Below are 26,355 nucleotides of genomic sequence, written 5' to 3'. Positions count from 1 at the left end.
TTGCTGCACATGATGTCGAGCACCATTCAGAGGCTTGACAAATGTTTCTCTAATATACTTTATTTCTCGCTTTTTGATAAATCTTTTCACAAACCATTTCATCGTTTTTATTCCATGTTTTTATTTTCAAGATTTGTTCAGAAAGTATGCGATACAATACATTTAAATATAGATCAGTTCTCTATTATTATTATTATTATTATTTCTTTCTTTTCTCAGACGTTATATCTGGTCAAAAATGGAAAGTGACGCGGACCTTGATCAAGCGTGGCTTCCTTTTAACTGTACGGTTTATGTTATTTTGCATTTAGGAACTTTCGGGTAATTGAACATGTATCAATAATTACGGATTTCTGTAGTTGTATATATAAGTTTGGATGTAGCTGTACTGCATTGATGTACTGGTGGATATTGTGTGGTATGACTCCTGTAGTTCAAAAATGGTTCAAATGGCTCTGAGCACTATGGGACCTAACATCTATGGTCATCAGTCCCCGAGAACTTAGAACTACTTAAACCTAACTAACCTAAGGACATCACACAACACCCAGTCATCACGAGGCAGAGACTCCTGTAGTTGATAGTATAATTGGTATAATGTTAACTTTATCCTGATGCCACATGTCCTTGACTTCCTCAGCCAGTTGGATGTATTTTTCTTTTGTATATTTGTTGTATTGGGTATGGATATTTCGATTAGTTGTGTTAATTTCTTCTTTTTATTGGTGAGTATGATGTCAGGTTTGTTATGTGGTGTTGTTTTATCTGTTATAATGGTTCTGTTCCAGTATAATTTGTATTCATCATTCTCCAGTACATTTTGTGGTGCATACTTGTATGTGGGAACGTGTTGTTTTATAAGTTTATGTTGTAAGGCAAGCTGTTGATGTATTATTTTTGCTACATTGTCATGTCTTCTGGGGTATTCTGTATTTGCTAGTATTGTACATCCGCTTGTGATGTGATCTACTGTTTCTATTTGTTGTTTGCAAAGTCTGCATTTATTTGTTGTGGTATTGGGATCTTTAATAATATGCTTGCTGTAGTATCTGGTGTTTATTGTTTGATCCTGTATTGCAATCATGAATCCATCCGTCTCACTGTATATATTGCCTTTTCTTAGCTATGTGTTGGATGCGTCTTGATCGATGTGTGGCTGTGTTAGATGATACGGGTGCTTGCCATGTAGTGTTTTCTTTTTCCAATTTACTTTCTTCGTATCTGTTGATGTTATGTGATCTAAAGGGTTGTAGAAGTGGTTATGAAATTGCAGTGCTGTAGCCGATGTATTTATATGAGTGACTGCTTTGTGTATTTTGCTAGTTTCTGCTCGTTCTAGAAAGATTTTTCTTAAATTGTCTACCTGTCCATAATGTAGGTTTTTTATGTCAATAAATCCCCTTCCTCCTTCCTTTCTGCTTAATGTGAATCTTTCTGTTGCTGAATGTATGTGATGTATTCTATATTTGTGGCATTGTGATCGTGTAAGTGTATTGAGTGCTTCTAGGTCTGTGTTACTCCATTTCACTACTCCAAATGAGTAGATCAATATTGGTATAGCATAAGTATTTATAGCTTTTGTCTTGTTTCTTGCTGTCAATTATGTTTTCAGTATTTTTGTTAGTCTTTGTCTATATTTTTCTTTTAGTTCTTCTTTAATATTTGTATTATCTGTTCCTATTTTTTGTCTGTATCCTAGATATTTATAGGCATCTGATTTGTCCATCGCTTCTATGCAGTCGCTGTGGTTATCCAATATGTAATCTTCTTGTTTAGTGTGTTTTCCCTTGACTATGCTATTATTATTATTATTATTATTATTATTATTAGTACTAGTAGTAGTAGTAGGAAGACACATAGATCAAGAGAAAGGAGGGAGTGTTTCAGTCTATGCTATGATTTGATATTTATTATATCTTTTCAAAATTTGTCCACTTCCCACTCTTCATTTGGCTATGAAAATCTGCACTATAATCTATTACTTGATTTTTAGGGAGACTTGTTATCGCTCCTCTCAAACATTTGACCAAAAACAATAAAACATACATTGAATTCGTAGATCTGATGAAGGATTCTGATAATGTGCAATGGAATATCCTCTCTTGACTTCGCCTGAAGTGATGTAGGAAAACTCATGAAAACCGAAATCAAGATGCCTGTACGGGGATTTGAATTCTTGACCTTCTGACTAAGAGCCTGGTGTATTAGGCACAGCACTACGGGTCCGAAGCTTCATTCACTTTGCCAAACCCTTCAGATGCTTTTCTGCTAACAGTAATGTTCTCATCAAAAATATTTCAAGGGGTACCAGAATCTTTTTTAGTAGCCTTAGTGTTCCGTGCAACGGTCGTAAACTCACGATGAACAGCCGAAAACCAGTCAATACATACACGTCGTACTATCTTGTGAAATGTCAGGCTCTGGTCTCGTGTATCGTGATAGAGCTGTGCTGCAGAGCCACGGCGTAGTGGAAAGGCGTTTTATACTGCAACGAAATACGGTATAGCGTCGTCCTTCGTCAAAATCGTGCACATATAAATAACTTGTGTGAACAGTACCGACCAACAAGCGAAGTGTTTACGGCCAATTTCGCAAGCGCGAATGTTGAATTGTAATTTATCGTAGGGACAGTTACTGCTCAACATGGCAACGTTACGTCGTGTTACGGTGATACTCAGGTCACCTACTTCCGTCTCCCATCGATGAGCAGTTCAGAAATTTGCATTGTGTATGTAATCTTCAAAGAACACTTGTTCACACCACATGCTTCACAACGAAGCATTTCACGACAAAAAAGGGACAAAAATCGCACCGGTTTTTAAATGTCCTGATCAGAATCCTGATTTAATCCTCGCTGAATATTCATGCGGTGTTTCGGGACGCCAATTTCGCGCCAGACGAAAAAAGGCGCACATCGATTACGAGTTTTCTGCGGAGTAAGGGTTATCCCTTTTCCCAGAACGTTCCTCCACCTAACCGGTAAGATGACTGTAAGACAAAGTGTGGGGCACACCATATTAGTCGCCACTACACGAGATAGGCAGACCCAAAAACTTTGGCTAAAGTTTAGGGCGTGTGGCAGTGTGTCTTAGTCCTTACTAAAATTTTAATAACTAGCCATACAAGCAGATTAGTTTTCCGTGACTGTTGGAATAAAGGATACATACATGTATCGTAATCAGCCACAATGTTTGTTATTATAAATTTTATGACATTATAAGTGACGCGTTTCGAACCATTAGTACTCAGCATCAGGTATCAAGGCATAAAAATCACGTAAACATTACTTACGCTACTAATACTATTAACTAGATTGCCGCTAATTTGTTCCGTTGCTAGGATCCTCATTTGGTCCAAAACATATGGTGCCTGCTGTGAGCACTGGCGGCTCGAAACGCATCGCAAATAAAATGATGCTGTAAGATAAATAATCTTAAACATTATGACTCTTACGGTACATACATATATCCTTGACTTGAGCTTTTGCATACTATTGACATTTGTCGGATGAAAAGGAAGTTAGGATTTTAATGCCCCGTCGATATCAAGGTTATCAGAGAAAAAGCAACAAGTCAGGTCTGACATGGATGAGAAACGAAATTTATCGTAGAATTCCTGAAAGAACCGCCCGACTGAAGTGGCTCAAGAAAACCAGGAAAAAGCTTAATCAGAATGGTAGCACGGGGATTCGAAACATGCCGCATTCAAATGTGTATCCACGATCAAAGTCATTGCAACACCTACCTGGGTTTAGTACATTCGTATTCTCTCTCTTTCTCTCTACTGTTTCTTCGTTCAATTTTCTCGTTATCTAGTTTACATTTGCATCTTTGTCGGTAAGTTCTCCAACTCTCCGAATCCTTCTTCCAACTATTCTTTTTCTTAATTTAATCCAAACTTTATTGCCGCGCTGAAGATGTTACGGCCTCGTCCGATTTCTTTTATAGCACTCATTGGCAACTAAGTAAAAAAGAAGGCCTGGCTCAATAACGATAGATTCTTAGCCAAACCATCTCACGCCCACAGAACTAATATAAGAAAGGATGAAATACGAAAATGATTATCACGAAAGAAAACATATCAAAGACGAAGGAATAATTTAAGGGTGCGGATGGAATGAGTGAAATGATTCAAAACATTGTAACTCACTGGTTATCAAATTTTTTTGGATACACGGCTTCCTTGAGTTGAACATAAACACCTGCGGCTCCTTTCGCACATGACATCCAACTCTAAGTGTGGGGTAAAATAACTTGAATACAAAAACAAAGTGAATGAAAGTAGTTATTCCTTTATTAACTGTTGACATCACGCATTATATCTTGATGACGGTCACACTAAAATACCTATCTCATATACGTAAGTAGGACGTTGCAAAAGGTATCAAAATTCTAAAGGTCTCGTTACCTGCTTCCGGATTCTCCTGCCATCACCAGTCTCCAAAACTTAGGCAGTAATGAGAGACGAAATTCGGTTTCAATGAAGAGTCTGTAAGAAATGTCAGTAAATTTCTCTTGTACATCAGTAGTAACTGTTGATGGAAGTTTTGTACTGAGTGAATCTTTGATCCAGTTTGTTGACCAGCTCTTTCTGGAAACCACTTCACTTCAGAAAGTAATCACTGAGTGCAGTTAAATGATTCACAATCAGAGACTTCAATTCTTCACTGAACTGAGAGTCATTGTCTTCTAATGCCTAGAAGAGCGGGGTAAACGTAATGTATCTCATTATCATCAAATATTTTCTTCCACAATAACAGTTGTTTTTTTTTGAAGGCTGAAATTTCATCTGACACTTGCAGAATGTTGGTCTCATTACCTTGAAGAGATAGATTCAATGAATTGAGTTGTTCGAGGATGTTACAATGATACGCCAGCTTCAAAACAGTCACTGTCTACGAGTTTCTCGGAACTCAAATGTTTCTCTCGAACAAGGTAAGAGTAAATGCATGCACTCTTTGTACGACATCCCATGTGAAAGCCAGCGCGATTTACTGCAATAAATTGCGGAATTGTTCTCAACCTCCATATCAAGCCACATTTCTCGAAAACATCTCGATATAAATGTCCGAGTTTTAGTGAAGTTGGACCACTTCCCTGACTGACTGAAGAATCTCATGAGGGACACTGCTCGATCTTTCTGATACCAGTGCTTCTCGGTGAGTAAAACAGCGTGTCCAAATAGCAGCATAGGACGCTTTACTTATAAGAGCTTGCATTCCGGCGTACCAGCCAGCCATACTTCGACCTCCATCTGCACACATGCCTAGACAATTTTTCCAGCGTAGATTTCTTCTATAAAAGAATGTAGTATTTCAAAGAGGTCTGTTACTGTTACTACAAGGTTATTTTCCTGTGGAAAAAATTTTCATGAAATTTGTTGTCACGTATAAGCCGCATGTAACAAATTAGATGCGCATCATTGTTGTTGGCTTTAGCTTCATCCAACCCGAATAGCGAAATCATTACCTTTGACTTTTGTGAACAACTGAACGTTAATTCGTCAGCCACATGGGATATTCGTTGAGCTGTCTGACATAGGGACACTTGCCAGTTGTTTCGCAGCTGACTCACCTCAAAATGGTGTGAGGCATCTTGCTCTTTGCCACACGGTAGGCAACTTTGTAAGATAAAAGAAGAGGCTTTGTAGAACTCGTAGCATGCTTAGAGAAAGTTTTCCTTGTTCTGTAATTTCTTTCAACTTGAGAGAAAAGTAGTATAGTAGTTTGTTTACCAAACTACCGTGATATTACTTCAAATGACACACTTTGGTCGTTCTTCATTTCCAACAGTCGTACACATAAAACACAATTCAAGTAATTGTCGTTATATTTCCTACGTGTAGTCACATCTTTTGAACTGCTTGATATTTTGACATGTGACTTTTGTCGTTACATTTGAAAATTTGTCCATGGTGACAACACAAGCCGCATAAGACAAAACAATTAAAAACGATCAATTCAAGTAATTGTCGTTATATTTCCTACATTTTCGTGTAGTTACATCTTTTGAACTGCACGATATTTTGACATGTGACGTTTTGTCGTTACATTTGAAAATTTGTCCATGGTGACAAACACAAGCCGCATAAGAAAAACAATTAAAAACGATCTGCATTCGATAAAGTAATCTTCAAACTGACTGTTACAGAATAAAAACAAATGAGTCTTATAGTATGATTCGACTGCCGTCTGTCACGCTACCAGATAATCTCAGGAAACTCTGCTTCATTTTTGTTATAGACTGTGGCAGCAGCGCTCCAAGCGGACAGGAAGCTATAGTTCTGAATACCATATTGGATGAATGCAGATGGAATCGTTTGTATTGCTTTGTAACATAGTTGTCACAACAGGGAGCGTGTTTAGTGCCATAAAAATCGGAAATTACTAAATATGACACTACGTTTGTCTTTAGTTCCCTAAGGATTTTAGGAGGTATGAAAAGGTACATTATAGGGCAGTTTATTTACGATTCCCTTCTAAACTACAGATACTTGATGAAAGAAGGCGTTTACTTTTAAGAACAAAAATGGCTAGTTAACAGCAGAGGACTTGACCTTTTGTAGAAAGATGTATATCTACTCAACAACGTGAAATTTTCTTCGCTACAACTCTAGTCAAATCAGTGAGTATGGAACGTAGGAAACTGTATGCAATGCAATATCTACATTATTTAACATACCATACAAACCACAACTGTAACTGAAGGGAAAACCACACAGGAATGATAACTGATAATTGAGCGTCAAAAGCAATAAAAATGTTTCCCAATACAGAAGAAACAAGTTCAACAATTGTTGCTACATCTGAGCTACGAACGGCAGGAGTCTTCAAAATGTTCGCTTTCGAAGCAAAAGTAATTGCATTTACAAAATATTCGTATATTAGAAAGTCGAGTGACGTGTGAGAATGTGCGAATCATTGGAGTCCATACAAAATTATGTGTCAAGAAAGTGCCTCTCACAATAAAACGTACAACAGAAGTAAATGCTCCTCCTGCATGAAATATGCGTTTATATTCTCTTGCTTTCAGCAGAGTAAGCTGTAGTTATGCACATATTCGAAGAGATTTCTTTATGAATAAGCTGTAGCTTAACGTAAAAATATAATAACTATTTCGTTAATAATGCAAATAAACCAAATTATTATTGTTATGAAATCACCGCGACGTATAGCTTGAAAACCTCTGTTCTAAGCAGCAATAATGTTAATGGCAGATTGTGTTGGAAGTTCACGAATAAAATGACGTACAATGTTTTATAAAGGTAAACTGAAAGATCGGCCACAGTTACCTAAGAACCACCACCATTAAGGTACAAAGATTCCAACAGGACTGCTGACGTCGACAACATAAAACATCGATAGAAAGAACAACACTGAACTGCAAACTAACATCGGGAAAGGTTCCAGATGCACATTAGAGATACGAAAATATAACAATAAACTGCTTGGACACAGATCCAGTAAATTCACAGAAAAAGAAACCAGAGATTTCTGTGTAAGGCTAGAACAAACGTGGCGACGGAAGAAAGAGAACAACACACGGAGTTTAAATATGTACGAGGGAACGAGGCATTCAATTCTTAAATATAGCGCACGGAGGAGGTTCGTTGCTGCCATGCCCTTTGTGAATTCCCGTGGGATATAAACTACGACTTAAGTCTATCATCTCTAATTTCATGAATTCTTTGCTGAAAATATAGACGACAATATGTCATACTTGTTTGCCGTTGAGACTTAATAAATAACTTATTCCACCGCGTAAATACAAAATAGTTCTGTAAACTCATCAGCTTTCATCTACAAGATGGTTTCAGCTCTCGAATTCGAGTAAAGTGACGCCGGTGATATATACCGTGGCAGTGGCTGAAAAACTCGAAGAAAAAGAGCAGCCAGTTCATAGAGTCTCCAGTAAAATGTTCGTGGAAAACAACATATGGAGAAAAAGCCACAATATCCCACGAAATCATCTTCGCTTGGGCAGTATATTAAAAGCTAGTTGCACAGAAATACGTCGATTCTCGAAAATAAGATCACAAATAACTGGGTGTAGGGATATGAAATAGAATAATCACATAGGATAAGTAGTGGATAATGTAGATGGTACCTTTCGGTTTATTGGTAGAATACACAGGGAAGTGCAATCAGTGTACAAAGGAGACTGCTTAAAAATCACTCGTGCGACCGGTTCTAGAATATTGCTCAAATGTATGGGATCCATACCAGATAGGACAGATAGGGCATAATGAACGTATACAGTGAATCGTCACATATTTGTCTGATCCGTGGGAGAGAGTCATAGAGATACAAAAGGAACTGAACTGGCAGATTCTTGAAGACAGACGTAAACTATCCAGAGAAAGTCTATTAACAAAGTACCAAGAACTGGCTTTAAATGATTACTCTAGGAATACACTGCAACCCCCTATGTATCGCTCACATGGGGATAGTAAGGAGAAGTTTAGAATAATTACTCCACTCACAGAGGTATTCAAACACTCTTCTCGCGCTCCATACGTGAATGGAACAGGAAGAAACCCTAATAAATCGTACAATGCGACGTTCTGTCTGCCACGCACCTCACTGTGGTTTGCAAAGTGCGGATGTAGATGTAATCAGCTGCCATTATATAGCCGTTAAGAAATTAACTACGCAAAGAAACGTCGTGGGAACTAGTAAGATTATGAACGGCTTCCCATCACACAAAAATGGTAAAGGTTGTGAACGTTTACACGTAATGTTTCTTTGTGATATTATTCGCGAACACCGACAATAGGCCATAAAGATGTACTGTTAGAGCTGACCGCGTTCGTAGTATTTCGTTGTGAGCCACCGTGCACTGTAGTCGTGGAAAAACAACGTGCTGGCCTACACATCTGACCATATATCTTAAAAGAGCATCAGAGAATTAAATTTCAAAATGAAGTCTAGTATCCGCGTCGGGAACACACTGTCGAACTAGAATTCTTAGTGAGAAAAATCTTGGAAGGATCTCGTGGCAGATACTATACCGTAACAACGAGCCAAAACGTTATGACCACTGTCGACCGCGAGAATGAATGCCCCCAGGTTCCCTGGCACGCACATAAGGCTAGTATACACTGAAGAGCCAAAAGAAACTGGTACACCTGCCTAATATCGTGTAGGGCCCCGCGAGCACGCAGAAGTGCCGCAACATGACGTGGTATGGACTCGACTAATGTCTGAAGTAGTGCTGGAGGGAACTGACACCACGAATCCTACAGGGCTGTCCATAAATCCGAAAGAGTATGAGTTGGTGATCTCTCCTGAACAGCACGTTCCTGGAGCCACTCTGTAGCAATTCTGGACATGTGGGTGTCGCGTTGTCCTGCTGGAATTGCCGAAGTCTGTCGGAATGCACAGTGGACATGAATGGATGCAGATGATTAGACAGAATGTTTCGTACTTGTCACCTGTCAGAGTCGTATCTAGAGGTATCACGGGTCCCATATCACTCTAACTGCACACGGCCACACACCATTTCAGAGCCTCCACCAGCTTGAACAGTCCCCTGCTGACATGCAGGGTCCATGGCTTTACGAGGTTGTCTCCGTACGCGTACACGTCCATCTGCTCGATACAATTTGAAACGAGACTCGTTCGAACAGCAGCCGGCCGGAGTGGCCGAGCGGTTCTAGGCGCTTTAGTCTGGAACCGCGCGACCGCTACGGTAGCAGGTTCGAATCCTGCTTCGGACATGGATGTGTGTGATGTCCTTAGGTTAGTTAGGTTTAAGTAGTTCTAAGTTCTAGGGGACCGATGACCTCAGCTGTTAAGTCCCATAGTGGTTCAAATGGCTCTGAGCACTCTGGGACTTAACTTCTGAGGTCATCAGTCCCCGAGAACTAACTTAAGGACATCACACACATCCATGCCCGAGGCAGGATTCGAACCTACGACCGTAGCGGTCGCGCGGTTCCAGACTGTAGCGCCTAGAACCTCTCGGCCACTCTGGCCGGATAAGTCCCATAGTGCTCAGAGCCATTTGAATACTTCTTTCGTTCGACCAGGAAACATATTTCCAGTCATAAACAGTCCAATGTCGTTGTTGACGGGCCCAGGCGAGGCGTAAAGCTTTGTGTCGTGCAGTCATCAAGGATACACGAGCGGGCCTTCGTCTCCGAAAGCCCATATCGACGGTATTTCGTTGAATGGTTCGCACGCTGACATTTGTTGATGGCTCAGCATTGAAATCTGCAGCAATTTGCGGAAGGATTGCACGTCTGTCACGTTGAACGATTCGGTTCCGCTGTTGCAGGGTCTTTTTTCCGGCCGCAACGATGTTGGAGATTTGATGTTGTACCAGATTCCTGGTATTCACGCTACACTCATGAAATGGTCGTATGGGAAAATCCCCACATCATCGCTACGTCGGAGATGCTGTGTCCCATCGCTCGTGCGCCGAGTGTAACACCACGTTCGGACTCACTTATACTCGATAACCTGCCATTGTAGCACCATTAACTAATGTAACAACTGTGCCAGACACTTGTTGTCTTGTATAGACGTTGCCGACCGCAGCGCCGTATTGTGCCTGTTTACAATATCTCTGTATTTGAATATGTATGCCTATACCAGTTTCTTTGGCGCTTCAGTTTATATAAACAGAACAGAGACGAATGGGGAATTATTCTAGCAACGACATGAGCGACAAATGTGGTAATCCAGTGACATGCGCGACTTCGACAAAGAGCCCGGCGCCTGGGAAAGAGATCTCGAAAACGGGCAAGCAGTTCGGCTGTTCTTGTGCTGCTGTCGTGAGCTTTATATGGGAAGTGGCTGAAGGACGGTAAAAACACTAGAAGAAGAAACGGCGTTAGACGTCCACCCATCAAAGAATGTGGAAGTAGGAGGCTTGTACGATATTTAAAGCACGATAGGCGACAATGTGTGGCAGATCTGATGACAGAGTACAATACTGGTACAGGCATAAGTGTCTAGAAGGACGTCATTCACACGCATTGCTGGACACGGGCTCCGAGGCAGACGACAACTACGTGTTCCCATGTTGACCCAATGATATCGTCAATTGTGGTACATGGGGCAGGCCGTCATCGAGGTTGAACCGTGGATCAATGGATCAATGCAGACGTGTCGTTGCTGTGTTCGGGTCCAGGTGAACGGCTGCACGAAACTTGCACCATGCCAGTGACAGAGGGCCGATGGGGGTGGTATTATGCTGTGGTGGACGTTCTCCTAGGCTTCCACTGGACGTTTAATGCTAACCGAAGGCATGATGACAGCTGTGCAGGACTTTCACAATATTCCGGATCACCTGCATCCCTTCATGCTTGATGTCTTCCCGATGGCGCCAGCATCTTCCCAGCAGGATAACTGTCCGTGTCACAAGTTCGTTATCGTGCTACAGTACTTTGAGGAGCGTGACAGTGAACTCACGTTGATGTCTTGACCACCAAATTCGCCTGACATGAACGCGATGGAACGCATCTGGGGCCCTACCGGGAGCGCCATCTTCGCGTCCACAAACCTCCGGCTCGGACTTGGGTGACCTGTAAGACTTTGCCACATACCACCGCAAACATACCGGACTTGTCGAATACATGCTATTAGTAAATGGTCATAATGTTTTGCGTCATCGGAGTGTACTGCCCCGTATTGTAAATGTGTGAAAAACAAATAATAAAATAACTTTCGTGACCTTAAATGTCAGTATTTTTAGTAGAATTTTCACTTCTGAAGTCATTATTAAATGTTCATCAATTTGGCAGGGGATTGCAGGATAATGAATACTGCATTACATGAGGGACTCGTGAAGTCGTCAATCCGCAGTTTGTGTGTTAGCTTGAAGTGTGGCGGGATACCTTTAATTTTTTAATCCAGGCCAATTTGACGAGGAGACACCATACACAAAATGACATTCGAAGGAAGGAAGATTAAGGTTTAATGTCATATCGACGACAAGGCCAAGTATTAGATACGAAAGGGATTGAGAAGAAAATCAGTCTTGTGTATTTTAAAGGAACATTTCAATTATTTGTTTCAAGTAATTTAGGAAAACCAAAGGAAATTCAAAACTTTTGATAACATTTTCGGGAAGCAGCGACATTGTAATCTATATAAAATCAGTAAAAAAAAAACAAAAAAAACAGTGTAGATCGCGATGGTACTTCATTAAAATGAGCGGTTTCGGCCTGTACTTAGGTCTGAAGATGGCCAAGTATAGGCCGAAACTGGTCATTTTAATAAAGTACCATCACAATTTAGACAGTTTTTTCAATGATTTTACGAAGGAAAGTCGATTTTCGTGTCACATCTTCAGTACTCTAATAAGAATATTTTCTTAGCGTAACTGAAAGCATCAGTCGGCCAATACCTTTATCTATAAATCATCAGTGGGCCAACATCTTTATCTATAAAGGCTTTCCAGAACATCTTGCTTGATCAGTACCTAAGAGAACAGAAATATTCGCGAATGAAAGAAATTCCCTTTGCAACGAAAAGTATGGTGGCATGAATAGTCAACAGGTCACGAAAACTGACAACGGCCGGGAGTGCGACGTTGTGACCCTAATCCCCTTCATACCACGTCCAATGGGTAGAGGATGACGCGGCACTAGGTCGGTACCGATGCGCTTCTAGACAGAGTATACGTTTACGTTTACATGAATTACCGGAGGTGCTGGCACACTAAAGCTTAACGTCTGGCGGTAAGGTTCAGATGGTAGAACAGTTCTGTACTATTTGGTCTAGTATATTGTTTCAGTTTACCATGGCGAACCATGTTACCAAACAAATTACATTCTCAAAGTTCCCCTATCTGGACTGACCGACTACTACAGAGGAAACCAACTCAAGCTTAACCCATCAGAAACTCCGGTATGACCTTTCAATCCAAAGAAAAAACATGCTTCAAGGAAATTACAGGTAGCTTGGGAGGACCTTCAATTAGACCATTCTCCAACATTTAAGTATTTAGGTGTAACAATGACCCGCACCCTCACTTACAAAAATCACTGCATAAATACCAAACACAAAGTGTCAGTCAGAAATTACCCCCTTCGCAAACGGACTCGAACCAACTGAGGTACACAACTAGGCATAGGCATGCTCAAAACTACTTACTGCCCTGGCTCTGCTATTCCACTGCAGAGTATGCTTGCCCTGTTTGGTAAAGATCCAATAATGTTAATCAAGTCAACATCCTCTGAAATTTTTTTTGTTTTTTTTTTTTTGTTTGGGGTTTAAGGGCGCTCAACTACTGAGGTCATTAGCGCCCAGTCACAATTGTTAGAGCACATAGAATCTAGTAAAACTCAAGGTGGGGGGGGGGGGACACCAGAAAGTTCTTACAAAGATGCAGATAAAATAAGTGAAAGAGTTAGATGTCTTTGGACAATCCAGTCAAAGTAATGAAACGAAGAACACGAGCAGCTGCTCGAGCGTCATCCGCTAAAATATCCTGTAAAGTAGACGGCAGAGACAGGACAACACGAGATTGACTAAAACGGGGACACGACAATAAAACATGGCGCACTGTTAATGCATGACCACAAGGGCACTGCGGGGCTGGTTCACCGGAGAGCAGGCAGCGGTGGCTAAACCGGCAATGCCCAATCCGCAACCTGGTCAGAAGGACCTCTTCTCGCCGAGATGGTCGGGAGGAGGTTGTCCAAGCAGTTGGGAACGGTTTTACTGCCCGGAGCTTGTTTCCTTGAAGTGAGGACCAAGTATCCCACCATAAGGACACAAGCCTCTTACAAAAAACCCCACTAACGTCAGATGACGGGACACAATGAGAGGCCGGCCGAGGCAGGAGGAGGACTGCAGCCTTGGCTGCAGCATCAGCAGCCTCATTCCCAGGCACTCTACATGGCCGGGAACCCACAGAAAGCTGACAGGAGAGCCACTCTCAGCGAAAGAATGGAGGGACTGCTGGATCCGTTGCACCAAGGGATGGACCGGATATGGAGCTCCAAGGCTCTGAAGAGCACTGAGTGAATCAGAGCAGAGTACATACGATGAATGGCGGTGGCGGCGGGCATACTGAACGGCCTGATGGAGAGCAAAAAGCTCGGCCGTAAAGCTGGAACACTGGTCGAGGAGCCGGTATTTAAAGGTGACGGCCCCGGCGACAAAGGCACAGCCGACACCATCGTCAGTTTTGGAGCCATCAGTATAAATAAAGGTGTGACTGGCAAGTCGCGCACGAAGTTCGACAAACCGTGAGCAATACACTGCAGCCGGAGTACCCTCCTTCGGGAGCGAGCTGAGGTCGAGATAAACAGGAACCGGAGCCTGGAGCCAAGGTGGTGTCGGGCTCTCACCCTCTCTGAAGGTGGTAGGGAGGGCAAAATCCAATTGTCGAAGCAGGCGACGAAAGCGGACTCCAGGGGGCAGCAGGGCAGACACATACAACCCATACTGACGGTCGAGAGAATCGGCGAAGAAGGACTGATAAGAGGGGTGGTCGGGCATTGACAACAGCCGGCAGGCATACCGACAAAGCAGTACGTCGCGCTGGTAGGTCAATCGTAATTCGGCAGCTTCAGCATAAAGACTCTCGACGGGACTAGTGTAGAAAGCTCTGGTCGCAAGACGTAACCCCCTATGGTGGATGGAGTTGAGACGGCGTAAGAGGGATGGCCGAGCAGACAAGTAGACGAGGCTCCCATAACCAGCTTTGATCGGACTATGGACCGATACAAGCGAAGCAGGACAGTGCGATCCGCTCCCCAAGATGAACCACTAAGAACTCTGAGGACATTAAGGGAACGTGTACAACGGGAAGCCAAATAAGAGACGTGCGGAGACCAACAAAGTTTCCTGTCCAGTGTGAGCCCTAGAAACTTAGTTGTTTCCACGAATGGGAGAACAACGGGACCGAGATGTAAGGATGTCGGAAGGAACGCTTTATATCGGCAAAAGTTGATGCAAACCGTCTTCTCTTCAGAGAACCGGAAGCCATTTGCCACACTCCATGAGTATAGGCTGTCTAGACTACGCTGAAGTCAGCGCTCCAGGAGGCATGTTCGCTGGGCACTGCAGTAGATCGCGAAGTCATCGACAAAAAGAGAGCCTGAGACATTAGGTGGAATGCAATCCATAATTGGATTGATCGCTATGGCAAAAAGGGCTACGCTCAAGACGGAGCCCTGAGGCACTCCGTCCTCCTGGAGGAAGACGTCGGACAATACGGAACCCATACAGACCCTAAACTGTCGACCTGTTAAAAAGGAATCAATAAAAAGGGGCAGGCGACCGCGTAGACCCCACCCATGCATAGTGCGGAGGATACCTCCTCTCCAACAGGTATCATAAGCCTTCTCCAAATCGAAGAACACGGCGACCGTTTGGCGCTTTCGCAAAAAGTTGTTCATGATGAATGTCGACAAGGTCACAAGGTGGTCAACATTGGAGCGGCGGCGACGAAAGCCGCATTGAACATTGGTAAGTAGCCATTGAGATTCAAGAATCCAAACTAACCGAGCGTTAACCATGCGCTCCATCACTTTACAGACACAGCTTGTAAGAGAAATGGGGCGGTAACTAGAAGGAAGGTGTCTATCCTTCCCGGGTTTGGGTATAGGAACAACGACGGCGTCACGCCAACGCATGGGGACTTGACGTTCGGTCCAGACGCGATTGTAGGTACGAAGAAGGAAGCTTTTGCCTGCCGGAGAAAGGTGTGCCAGCATCTGAACGTGAATGGCATCTGGCCCCGGAGCAGAGGACCGGGACAGTGCAAGTGCATGTTCGAGTTCCCGCATAGTAAAGGGGGCATTATAAGTTTCCAGATTCAGCGAGTGGAAGGAAGGTCGCCGAGCCTCTTCTGCCTCTTTCCTGGGAAGGAAGGCAGGGTGGTAATGGGCGGAGCTTGAAACCTCCGCGAAAAAGCGGCCGAAGGCGTTGGAGATATCCACAGGATCAACAAGGACCTCATCACCTGAAGTCAGGCCAGGTACCGAGGAGTGGGCCTTAATGCCCGACAGCCGGCGCAGGCCACCCCAGACGACAGAAGAGGGAGTAAAACTGTTAAAGGAGCTGGTGAAAGAGGCCCAACAAGCTTTTTTGCTGTCTTTGATGACTCTACGGCATTGCGCTCGGAGTCGTTTGTATCCAATACAATTCGCCAACGTAGGATGGCGGCGAAAGGTGCGTAAAGCACGTCGTCGGGCACGGATAGCGTCTCTACAAGCCTCATTCCACCAGGGGACGGAAACGCGACGTGAAGAAGAGGTAGTACGAGGAATGGAACGTTCGGCAGCATTGATGATAACAGCCGTGAGGTATTCGACCTGACTGTCACAACTGAGAAAATCGTGGTCCGGAAAGGTCGCCAGGGAGGAGTAAAGTCCCCAGTCAGCTTTCGGTATGTTCCAGCTCGAAGGACGTGGGGATGGGGTGTGGTGCAGGAGACGAACGATACAGGGGAAGTGGTCGCTAGAATAGGTGTCAGGAAGGACATACCACTCGAACTGACGGGCAAGAGTGGTAGAACAGATCGAGAGGCCCAAGTGGGAGTAGGTATGAGTAGAGTCCGAGAGGAAAGTCGGGGCGCCAGTATTGAGGCAGACAAGATTGAGATGGTTGAAGACATCCGCCAAGAGGGAGCCTCTGTGACAGGATGCAGGAGAGCCCCAAAGGGGATGATGGGCATTGAAGTCGCCAAACAATAAAAACGGCGGAGGAAGCTGAACAATCAGGTGCATCATGTCAGCCCGACTAACTGCGGATGACGATGGAGTGTAGACGGAACAAACAGAAAAAGTAAAGGCAGAAAGAGTAATACGGACAGCTATTGCTTGGAGTGGGGTGGTCAATGGGAGGGGACGGTAATAGACATCGTCCCGAACGAGCAAATGGTTCAAATGGCTCTGAGCACTATGGGACTCAACTGCTGTGGTCATAAGTCCCCTAGAACTCAGAACTACTTAAACCTAACTAACCTAAGGACAGCACACAACACCCAGCCATCACGAGGCAGAGAAAATCCCTGACCCCGCCGGGAATCGAACCTGGGAACCCGGGCGTGGGAAGCGAGAACGCTACCGCACGACCACGAGATGCGGGCCCGAACGAGCAACATGACCCCACCATGAGCTGGAATACCGTCCACAGGGGGGAGGTCAGACCGCTCCGAGGTATAGTGGGTAAAAGCAATACGGTCAGTTGGGCGCAACTTGGTTTCCCTGGAGACCAAGGACGAGCGGACAGTGCAGGCGGAGGAGCAGTTGTAATTCCTCCCGATTAGATCGAATACCTCTTATGTTCCAATGTAACAAAGCCATGGAGTCGTCGCCAGCGGCGGCCGCTTTCCCGGGTTGCGTAGGAGGGGCAGCATCATTCGCCGACGAGAGGCCAGCTGAGCGCCTGGCAGCAGAGCGTCCCGGCGAAACTGAGGACGGCCGGGAGCAGCGACTCACGGATGGAGCGTCAGACGAAACACGCCGGGGTGGAGAGGGGGATAAAGCTTTCTTCTTGGAGGCCTTCTTGGAAGTCCGATGAGGCACGAGGATGGTGGGCTGGACCCGAAGAAGATCCTCACGCGCGGGGTCCGTGTTGGAATGCCGGACCTCGGAAGCCGGGGTCCGGAACATTTCCCCGATGGACGCCTGAGAAGAGGATCGCTTCTCAGACGGTGGAGGGGGAGGAGGAGGAAGGGTGGCCCCCGGGGCAGAGGGGGCAGGGGCCGCGAGGGAGGAGGATTTGGAAGGGAGGGATTTGGGAGGCGGAGGCATAGACCCCGGATGGGGTGAGGAGGTGGAGGGGGCACAGGAGAGGGGTGAGGATACTGTGGAAGGAGTGGACACGACTGAGGCAAACGAAGTTGTCAACGTCACGGGATGGAGGCGGTCATACTTCTTCCTGGCCTCAGAATAAGAGTGACGATCCAAAGTTTTTAATTCTTGAATCTTCTTCTCCTTCTGATACGCGGGGCAGTCTAAAGATCTAGGCGAGTGGATGCCAGGACAATTGACGCACCGAGGTGGTGGGGTGCATGTATGTTCCTCACGAAGAGGACGTCCGCAATCGCCACAAAGGGGCTCAGCCTCACACCGTGACGACATGTGCCCAAAGCGCAAACACCGAAAGCAGCGCATAGGAGGCGGGACGTAAGGTCGCACGTCGCACCGGTAGCACATCACCTTTACCTTCTCCGGGAGAACGTCCCCCTCGAAGGCGAGGATAAAGGCTCTGGTGTCGACGCGACGGTCTTTAGGGCCGCGCTGAACTCGCCGGACGAAATGCACGCCTCGGCGCTCCAGGTTGGCCCTGAGCTCCTCATCAGATTGCAGCAGGAGGTCCCGATGAAAAATAACCCCCTGCGTCCTATTCAGTGCCAGATGCGGGACAATAGACACTGGGATGTCCCCTAGTCGGTCGCACGCCTGGAGCGCCACCGACTGTGTGGCAGAGGCGGTCTTTATAAGAACGGACCCCTAACGCATTTTACTGAGAGCCTCGATTTCCCCGAAGATGTCCTCGATGTGCTGGACAAAGAACATCGGCTTGGAGGTGGCGAACGTCCCCCCATCGGTCCGAGAACAGACTAAATAGCGGGGGAAGTACTTCGCCCCAAGCCGGCGGACCTGTCCTTCCTCCCAGGGAGTGGCCAAGGGAGAAAGGGCAGGAGAACCAGAACCAGAGACAGTACCTTTCTTTTTAAAAGACTCGGCCGCAGAGCGACCTGATACATGTTGACGTTTCATCTGCGAAACGTCCGCCCCGATACCACCCACTCCGACCAGGGGCCCTCCCCACGGGCGCCACCCAGCCTCAGCAAGGGCCACCTGGCAGGATGACCGTTGCCGGGAGTCCAGATGCCCCAAGGAGACGGGCATCTACTCCTTGGCCGACGTGGGGAGGGTGCAGCTCAGGTATCGGCAGTACGATCCCTGTGTTGTCAGGGGGCTACAACCTGGAGGGTACATGACGACCCCACCACAACGGGCTGGCTACCGTGTTGGATTTCGGGTGCCATGGAAGGTCCATCATGATCGTAGGTGCAGATGGGGACGCACTATGGGCGTAACTTGTGCAACCCATCAGGCGTTTAGGCCCAATTTGAGGAATAGTGGGTGCGGTTACAACGCCGTTACAATGCTGAGTGCCAAGGTCTTAGTGCACTGAGGACCAGTGATACACCACGTAAGGCGTCCTTCCCCAAAAGGCTCGTACTTCTGTAGAATTTTGAAAAACGGAGGTCAAACCCCAAGGGGGACCTACTACTAGGAGGCCGAAACAGTTGAAACTCCTTTTAGTCGCCTCTTACGACAGGCAGGAATACCTCGGGCCTATTCTTACCCAGGACCCGCAGGGGGGATCCTCTGAGTGAAACACACCGACGCATCACTGGCTGCTTGAAACTATACCATGTGGAAAAGTTTACTGCTTCGTAGGAGCAGCTCCACAAAGAAGAGAATGTGCGACCATGAACGAGAGGTCTAAACCACTTCTTTATACGTGCGCCGTCGCATGGATATCAACCTGTCCGTCAACTACTGAGGTCCCCATACAACTGTAAATCTAAAAACCTAAACGAACTTCCTAAGACTGCACAGATCAGATTACGGGGGATGAGAAACACTCAGACACATCCTCCCAAGGCATGAGGAACACCGGTCTAGCTGGAAATCGTTAGGTTTCGTAATGGCACTGGCAGATACAAATTGAGCATATTAATATATATTCTCGCTAATGAATTTTGTCCAAATAATCCACCACATTTTTGCAGTGATGTGCATACCTACAACACTTGAGGGGAAAATGACCTTTATTAACAACTGTTAAAGCTGTCAGTGTCTCAGAGAAGTGTTCAGTTGCAGCAATAATTTTTTTGATCATTTGCTGAATAACATAAAATGTGTGAGGGGTAGCGAAGCAAATTGTACGTGTAATTTAAAATCATTTATCCTGGACTGGACAGCTCCTTTCGTTCCACTGAAGAATTTATACTTAAAAACTGGTAGCCAGCAATACGAATAAAGTGATAATGTTTTTATTGATGATAACACTAATCATGTATACATGTCCTGTAAACTGACTGGTTCCACATCTTTTCGATAAAAGAATTGTTCAAATGATCTATGGAACATGTAACTAACTAATTACTAAAGGGGGCTTCCCTGGCCCATCTAGGCTCTGCGAATGTGGCGAAGCTCGAATCTCAGCCCGCATCATGAACTGCAGCAAATGCCGTTTGAGATGCACAATGGAAGACCTGATGGCAACACACCTAACACTTATGATTTGGTGAAATTATATGCAGATATGTTTTGTCATTACATATCATTACGTGATACAACTTGTATTTTATAATTGTTTCTGATATTAATAAATGAATAACTAACAGTTATGTAGAATATGACTACTATTGTGCAACTCGCGGAAGTTACAGGCAGCACACGCTGTCAAAATGTCACAACGATGGTGATTTACATGGTTTATTTGGCGTCCTGTCAGACCACGGGATAATTCAATCGGTATTGCACTGCTAATTCCAGCTATATGAACATGTCAAGTGATTTAATGCAGGTGTTAACATAGTTAAAAGTCTTATTGTGCTTACGGTTTGTCAGCTCGTTGGTAGTAGTGTTTAGGTGAGATTACTAAAAATGGTTCTAATGGCTCTCAGCACTATGGGACTTAAAACCTGAGGGCATCAGTCCCCTAGAACTTAGAACTACTTAAACCTAACTAACCTAAGGACATCACACACATCCATGCCCGAGGCAGGATTCGAACCTGCGACCGTAGCAGCAGCGCGGTTCCGGACTGAAGCGCCTAGAACCGCTCGGCCACAGCGGCCGGCAGGTGAGATTACTGGAAATTAATTTAGCGATTCACAAAACAACAATTTTTCGTTGCACTGGCCTGACGTGCTGAAGAATAAATAAGCTTCTCGGAGAAACGTTCGCTATATCTAGGAAGTTGGTTTCATTGAATTACTACGTTATAATTAATTGCAAGTACACTAGCTGACAAAAAAAAGTGAAACACCCAAAAGACAAGGTACAATGTCAAAGTTATTTTGTACACATACATACCGTCGACAGGTATATATAAATGATTGTAATTGCACTTATTTGTGACAAGTAGAAAGGCCACCAGTGCATTAGTGTTGTTACCACGCCTGGTAGAGTAGGGCGTGAACGGCTTCAGATACTGAGTGATCGCTGAACGACACAGAGATACCGCGTACCCGTGTGAGAGTGTTATCAGCAACTTTCAGAGTTTGAAAGGGGCTTCATTGTGGACTTCATCTGGCCAGCGGGTCGAATCGTACAATCCCCAGATTTCAGGGCCATTCAGATGTGAGAGTGGCCCGATGTAGGACTGCATGGGAACTTGAGAACAGGCGTACTTGTCAAGGTTCCGATCGACCTCATCTGACCACCACAAGGGACGATCGCTATGTTATTCTCCGAGCACATAATTCCCTCCCATCTGTGCTTGCCATCCAATAGCAAGTATTGGACAACCTGCAACACAGTGAGTCATCCGGCACCATTAGTCGGAGTAGCGGCAGCCGGAATAGAGAATTACTGTCCCATGGGTAGTATGCCCTTTTAACACAACAATATAAATGGTTGCATTTGGAGTGGTGGCATGACCAAGAAGCATGGACTGCTGACGAGTGGCGTCACATGGTGATCAGCAATGAATCGTGGTTCTGCTCTATCTCTGATGACCATCGTCGCTGAGTTTGGCGGCGACCTGGGGAGATACCTCAGCCATCCTAAGTTTTGAAGAGGTACAGCGGTGTTACTCCTAACATCGTGATGTGGAGAACCATCGGATATGTCTTCAGACCACGGCTGGCAGTGACTGAGGGAACTCTAATGGCACAACAGTACGTCACGGACATCCTGCATCATGAGTTGCCTCTCATGCGATGGTACTGTGGTGCCATATTTGAACAGGGCAATGCTCTTCCACACATCATACGTGTCTCTGTGAACTATCTGTGTGATGTTGAGGCACTCCCATGACCAGCAAGTTCCCCAGATCAGTCCCCATTAGAACATGTGTGGGGCCACCTCGGATGTCAGCTCTGTCCCACTGCCAGCATCTATTACATCAAGGACCAGTTACAACAGTTGCGGGCCAAGGTGCTTCAGGAGAGGATACAATGGCTTTATGTCCTTTCCAACAGATTCTGCTTGTGCATCCAGCCCATAGCAGGTGCAACATCATACTGATAACTGGACTGATACTGCTAAATTCTTTTGCAAATTTAACTCAATTTTATGATCACTGAAATAACATCATATGTGCTGTCAGTCGAAGTTTCATTTCGTTCCCTCCTCTCTTCTGGGTGCTTCACCTTTTAGGTAAGGTAGTGTAGTGTAATGTAAATTCCTTAGTAATTTTTTGTATATCAGTTCAGAGAGGGTGTAAGGCAACAGCTTCTTTTCTTGAGCTTCGTATCGTTGTCTGGCAGAGCATGGCGGTTTTTTCGATTGTTCGTGGTTTATTGAATCGTGCAGTATTAATATTCTTCTTTCCATTTCTTCTGGAAGCTGCGCCTCATGTGTGTCCTTTCGCTAGCACTAGGAATGTCTAGTTCTAGTTTCATCCATCCCCATAGCTACTTTGGCTAAATTAGAAGAATAGTGAAGATTAGATACTAATGACGAGGTACTGAATCGACTAGAGGAGAAAATAAATTTGTATCACAACTTGACTAAAAGAAGGGATAGATTAATAGGACACATGATGAGGCATCAAGGAATAGTTAGTTTAATAATGGAGGGAAATGTACCGTGTAAAAATTGTAGAGGGATGACTTGGCAGGTATACATAAGCTGGTTCAGATGGATGTAAGTTGCAGTAGTTATACAGAGATGAAGAGGCTTGCACATGATACAATACCATGGAGAGCTGCAGCAAACGAGTCTTCGGACTGAATACCAACAACACATGAAGAAATTAGTTCTTCTGATACGGCTTGAGGGACATGAAAATGAAACGTAACTGTTGTGTTTCCATTATCATGGGTTCCAGACGGGATTAATGGTGGATTGTTCTATTTTGTGACATCTTTTATTGTAACTTATTTACAAAAAAATTAACGGTATACTCCAGGGGAAACGTTGAAGAGGCAGCAATAAAATGAAGCCCCTCTATTAATTAACACAAATTAAATTATCGCTAATGTCGTGGCTTTTGACTCGCCTCTTTGCGCGCAGCATATCATATAAAAAACATCGGACCCACAGAGGATGACCTTACATCTATTATCTACAAATAATTATAAAGTGTATAGAACAATGTAGATTTTATTGTAACTCTTACTACGATTTCATCCCACGCCATTTACGGATGACGCTTGGGAAGAGTGCTTGCTTTGTGGGTGCTCTTATTAGTCTACTTTTATCTATGGGAATGATACGTAAAAGGTTGAAAAGCATTTACAGAGTCCATCATGAACGAAGGAAGGAATATTAGGATTTAACGTCCCGTTCCGCCGACAAGTTCATTAGGGACGGTCCGACAAGGTAACCGTTTAGATGTAGTAAGCTGCTTTCCGCGGGATATTGCACTTCTTTCTTCGACGGTTTGCAGGTTATGATTTTTCAGTGTTTCTGCCCCCACTCTCGAGCTGCTGTTTTGACTACACCGGAATATCTCCGGTTTTGGTTCAAATGGCTCTGAGCACTATGGGACTTAACAGCTATGGTCATCAGTCCCCTAGAACTTAGAACTACTTAAACCTAACTAACCTAAGGACATCACACAACACCCAGCCATCACGAGGCAGAGAAAATCCCTGACCCTGCCGGGAATCGAACCCGGGAACCCGGGCGCGGGAAGCGAGAACGCTACCTCACGACCACGAGCTGCGGACCCGGTTTTGGTAATCTACCATTAAATCGATATCTGCCACTAGCGTTACCTCCTACTGGCCCTAAATGATTTGACACATTGCTGCTCCCTAGTTTTTGGTTGGTTGGTTGGTTTGGGGAAGGAGACCAGACAGCGTGGTCATCGGTCTCATCGGATTAGGGAAGGATGGGGAAGGAAGTCGGCCGTGCCCTTTTAGAGGAACCATCCCGGCATTTATGGAGTGATTTAGGGAAATCACGGAAAACCTAAATCTGGATGGCCGGACGCGGGATTGAACCGTCGTCCTCCCGAATGCGAGTCCAGTGTCTAACCACTGCGCCACCTCGCTCGGTCCCTAGTTTTTGAATGACATGACTAACTCCAGTTGACACTCATTAACCCATTAGATAAAGGTTTTTAGGTTTCATGAAGTGCACTATATTACATTTCGCTATATTAACACCAAGAGTCACTCTCCGCAGCAGGTGATTTTTGTCCAATATGTAGCTATATGTCGGATCACGCTTACCATTGATAGCCGCATCACCTATAGAAGGCTGAGTTAGCTACTTATACTGTTTTTTAGCCATTAATGTGTATAATAAACAATAATGGTCCAATTGCATTTCCCTGAGGAATCTATACCTGTGGGTGACTACTGAACACCCAGGACAGAGGACTGCGTTATAGTAACGAAGTTGTCAGTCCAATTGCAAAGCTGGCTATATGTCCTCTATGAACATGAACTTGAATAAGCAGTAAGCTTATCGAAGCGAACGATGTACTTCGAGATATGGCATATACACATCTAAACGAAACGGAGAAGAGTATGGCGAATGTCCGAAACAACAGCGCAGCAACTGCAACTGGCGCACTGGCTGTTCGTTGTCTTCCAGTAAGGCACAGCACAGGACAGGTCAGTGAACACGGCACGGCCGAATAACTTGTCTGCGTTGCGGGGGCGCGTCGTACACGCAGGGCGTGGCAAGACGAGACCACAGCTCGGCTTCCCCTTGCAGAGCAGTTGAACAACCGCACGCGGTCGGCCACTTCAGCTAACGAACAGTACAGTTCGCTAACGGTTAATAAATATTACGGACTCACCAATACGGCTTGCGATTCGATACTAGTCATGCCGGTCACTGTGTCGTTCAAACATTCGAGTTCAATTCTATGATAATGTAAGACACTATTCGTTACTGCATATCTTCTATGAGCATTGTGATAATAAGCATTGTTTTTGTCTGTTTCTAACGTGGTCAGACTTGCCAATAAGTCACTAGATCATACTTAACATCCGAACAACTAATACTGCACCTTGGCGCATGTGTAATGCATCTCTCCTCCAACAGTAACGAACGCCAACCTGACCAGCTGTCAACGCGCACATGGCGCCCTTTTCAAATTGCAGGAAAACCGCAAAATTGTGTACGGGCTATCAGTCATTTGTTCTTCAGGAATGGGTGCAGAAATTATTTTGGCAGTATAGTCTCCGAGCAAACAAACTGCAGCACACAAAATAGTAACGAATGTGAATATCCGCCAATACCGTTTGCGATTCAGCGTAGTTTCGTCCAGGATGGTGCTGTAAGAAAAATTGTTTTTCGGGCACTGCCATAACACGAATGCGCATAATGTTAATCTGTGTACAAATCGCTCTATTCAACTTATAATGATAAGAAATGTATTTTTTACTGTCTTGGATCGATACACCTTCCCTTGCAGCACTAGCGCAGTTCGGAAACTATCAAATCGACAGTGCAACAGTTAAGCCATCGTTTTCACTACACCAATTTTCAGAAACGGATAGTTATTGGTGGAGCATGTATATGTAATAGAAAAACATTTAAAGAACATTTTATTTCCGAGAAACAAAAGTTTCGAATCGCCCCGCAATACATTTGAAAATATTTCTTTCTTCAAATATAAGTATTACGAACAGCTGACGTGCTAGTAGTATATATGTGGCTATTTCTTTTGAATTAATCTTCAAACGATATGACTTAATAAAAGAATGATTATAAACAATCCTCTGATTTGAAGCCATGCTATCACTCAATCGGCTATCATGCAGCGTATTTAAATGAGCACTTACCCGGTGCGTTAGTTCAATCAAGAACTGTGTGGATGCACGGCTACGCCTCACGTTACAGAATAATTATCACACGCGACTTCTGTGATGAACGGACTCACAGTTTCCCACGACCGTCTTTTCCGAACTGCTACCGCATTTGCACTGAGCTCTTGGTCTTACGGTATGGACAGCGCGTAACAGCTGATGCTGAAGGCAAGTAAAACACGCGCCCCTAGTGGCGGGTGCGGCTACTGTGTCACAACTGTTGCTGCACTGCGGCATCACGTACGCCATCGTGCGACAGAAGTACGCACTAAATGCAGTAGCGGCTACGCCAATAAACGGGACCTCTGGTTTTCAGTAGTACATAGCTTTAGCTTGTACTATGAAATGATTTCGCGTTAGGTATCCACACGTGTAGCAAGTGTAGAGCAGGTTTAAAATGTAGCAATGATTTACATAATGGATTATG

General features: G+C 44.7%; 1 protein-coding gene across 2 annotated transcripts in view; it reads right to left on the bottom strand.

Annotated features, from left to right (window-relative positions):
- The window catches only part of LOC126251417 (shootin-1-like), a 298,533-nt gene extending 272,453 nt beyond the window's left edge, over nt 1-26,080 (bottom strand). For both annotated transcript variants that reach the window (XM_049951830.1, XM_049951831.1), the window contains exon 1: nt 25,905-26,080. The gene's annotated coding sequence lies outside the window, so the exon portion shown is untranslated. The remainder of the gene's footprint in view (nt 1-25,904) is intronic.
- Between the last annotated feature and the right edge of the window lie 275 nt (nt 26,081-26,355).

Source organism: Schistocerca nitens, chromosome 4, assembly GCF_023898315.1.
Source record: "Schistocerca nitens isolate TAMUIC-IGC-003100 chromosome 4, iqSchNite1.1, whole genome shotgun sequence".
NCBI classification, from domain to species: domain Eukaryota; kingdom Metazoa; phylum Arthropoda; class Insecta; order Orthoptera; family Acrididae; genus Schistocerca; species Schistocerca nitens.
The sequence above is the reverse complement of the archived record's forward strand: the minus strand, read 5'-3'. Positions and strand labels throughout refer to the sequence as shown.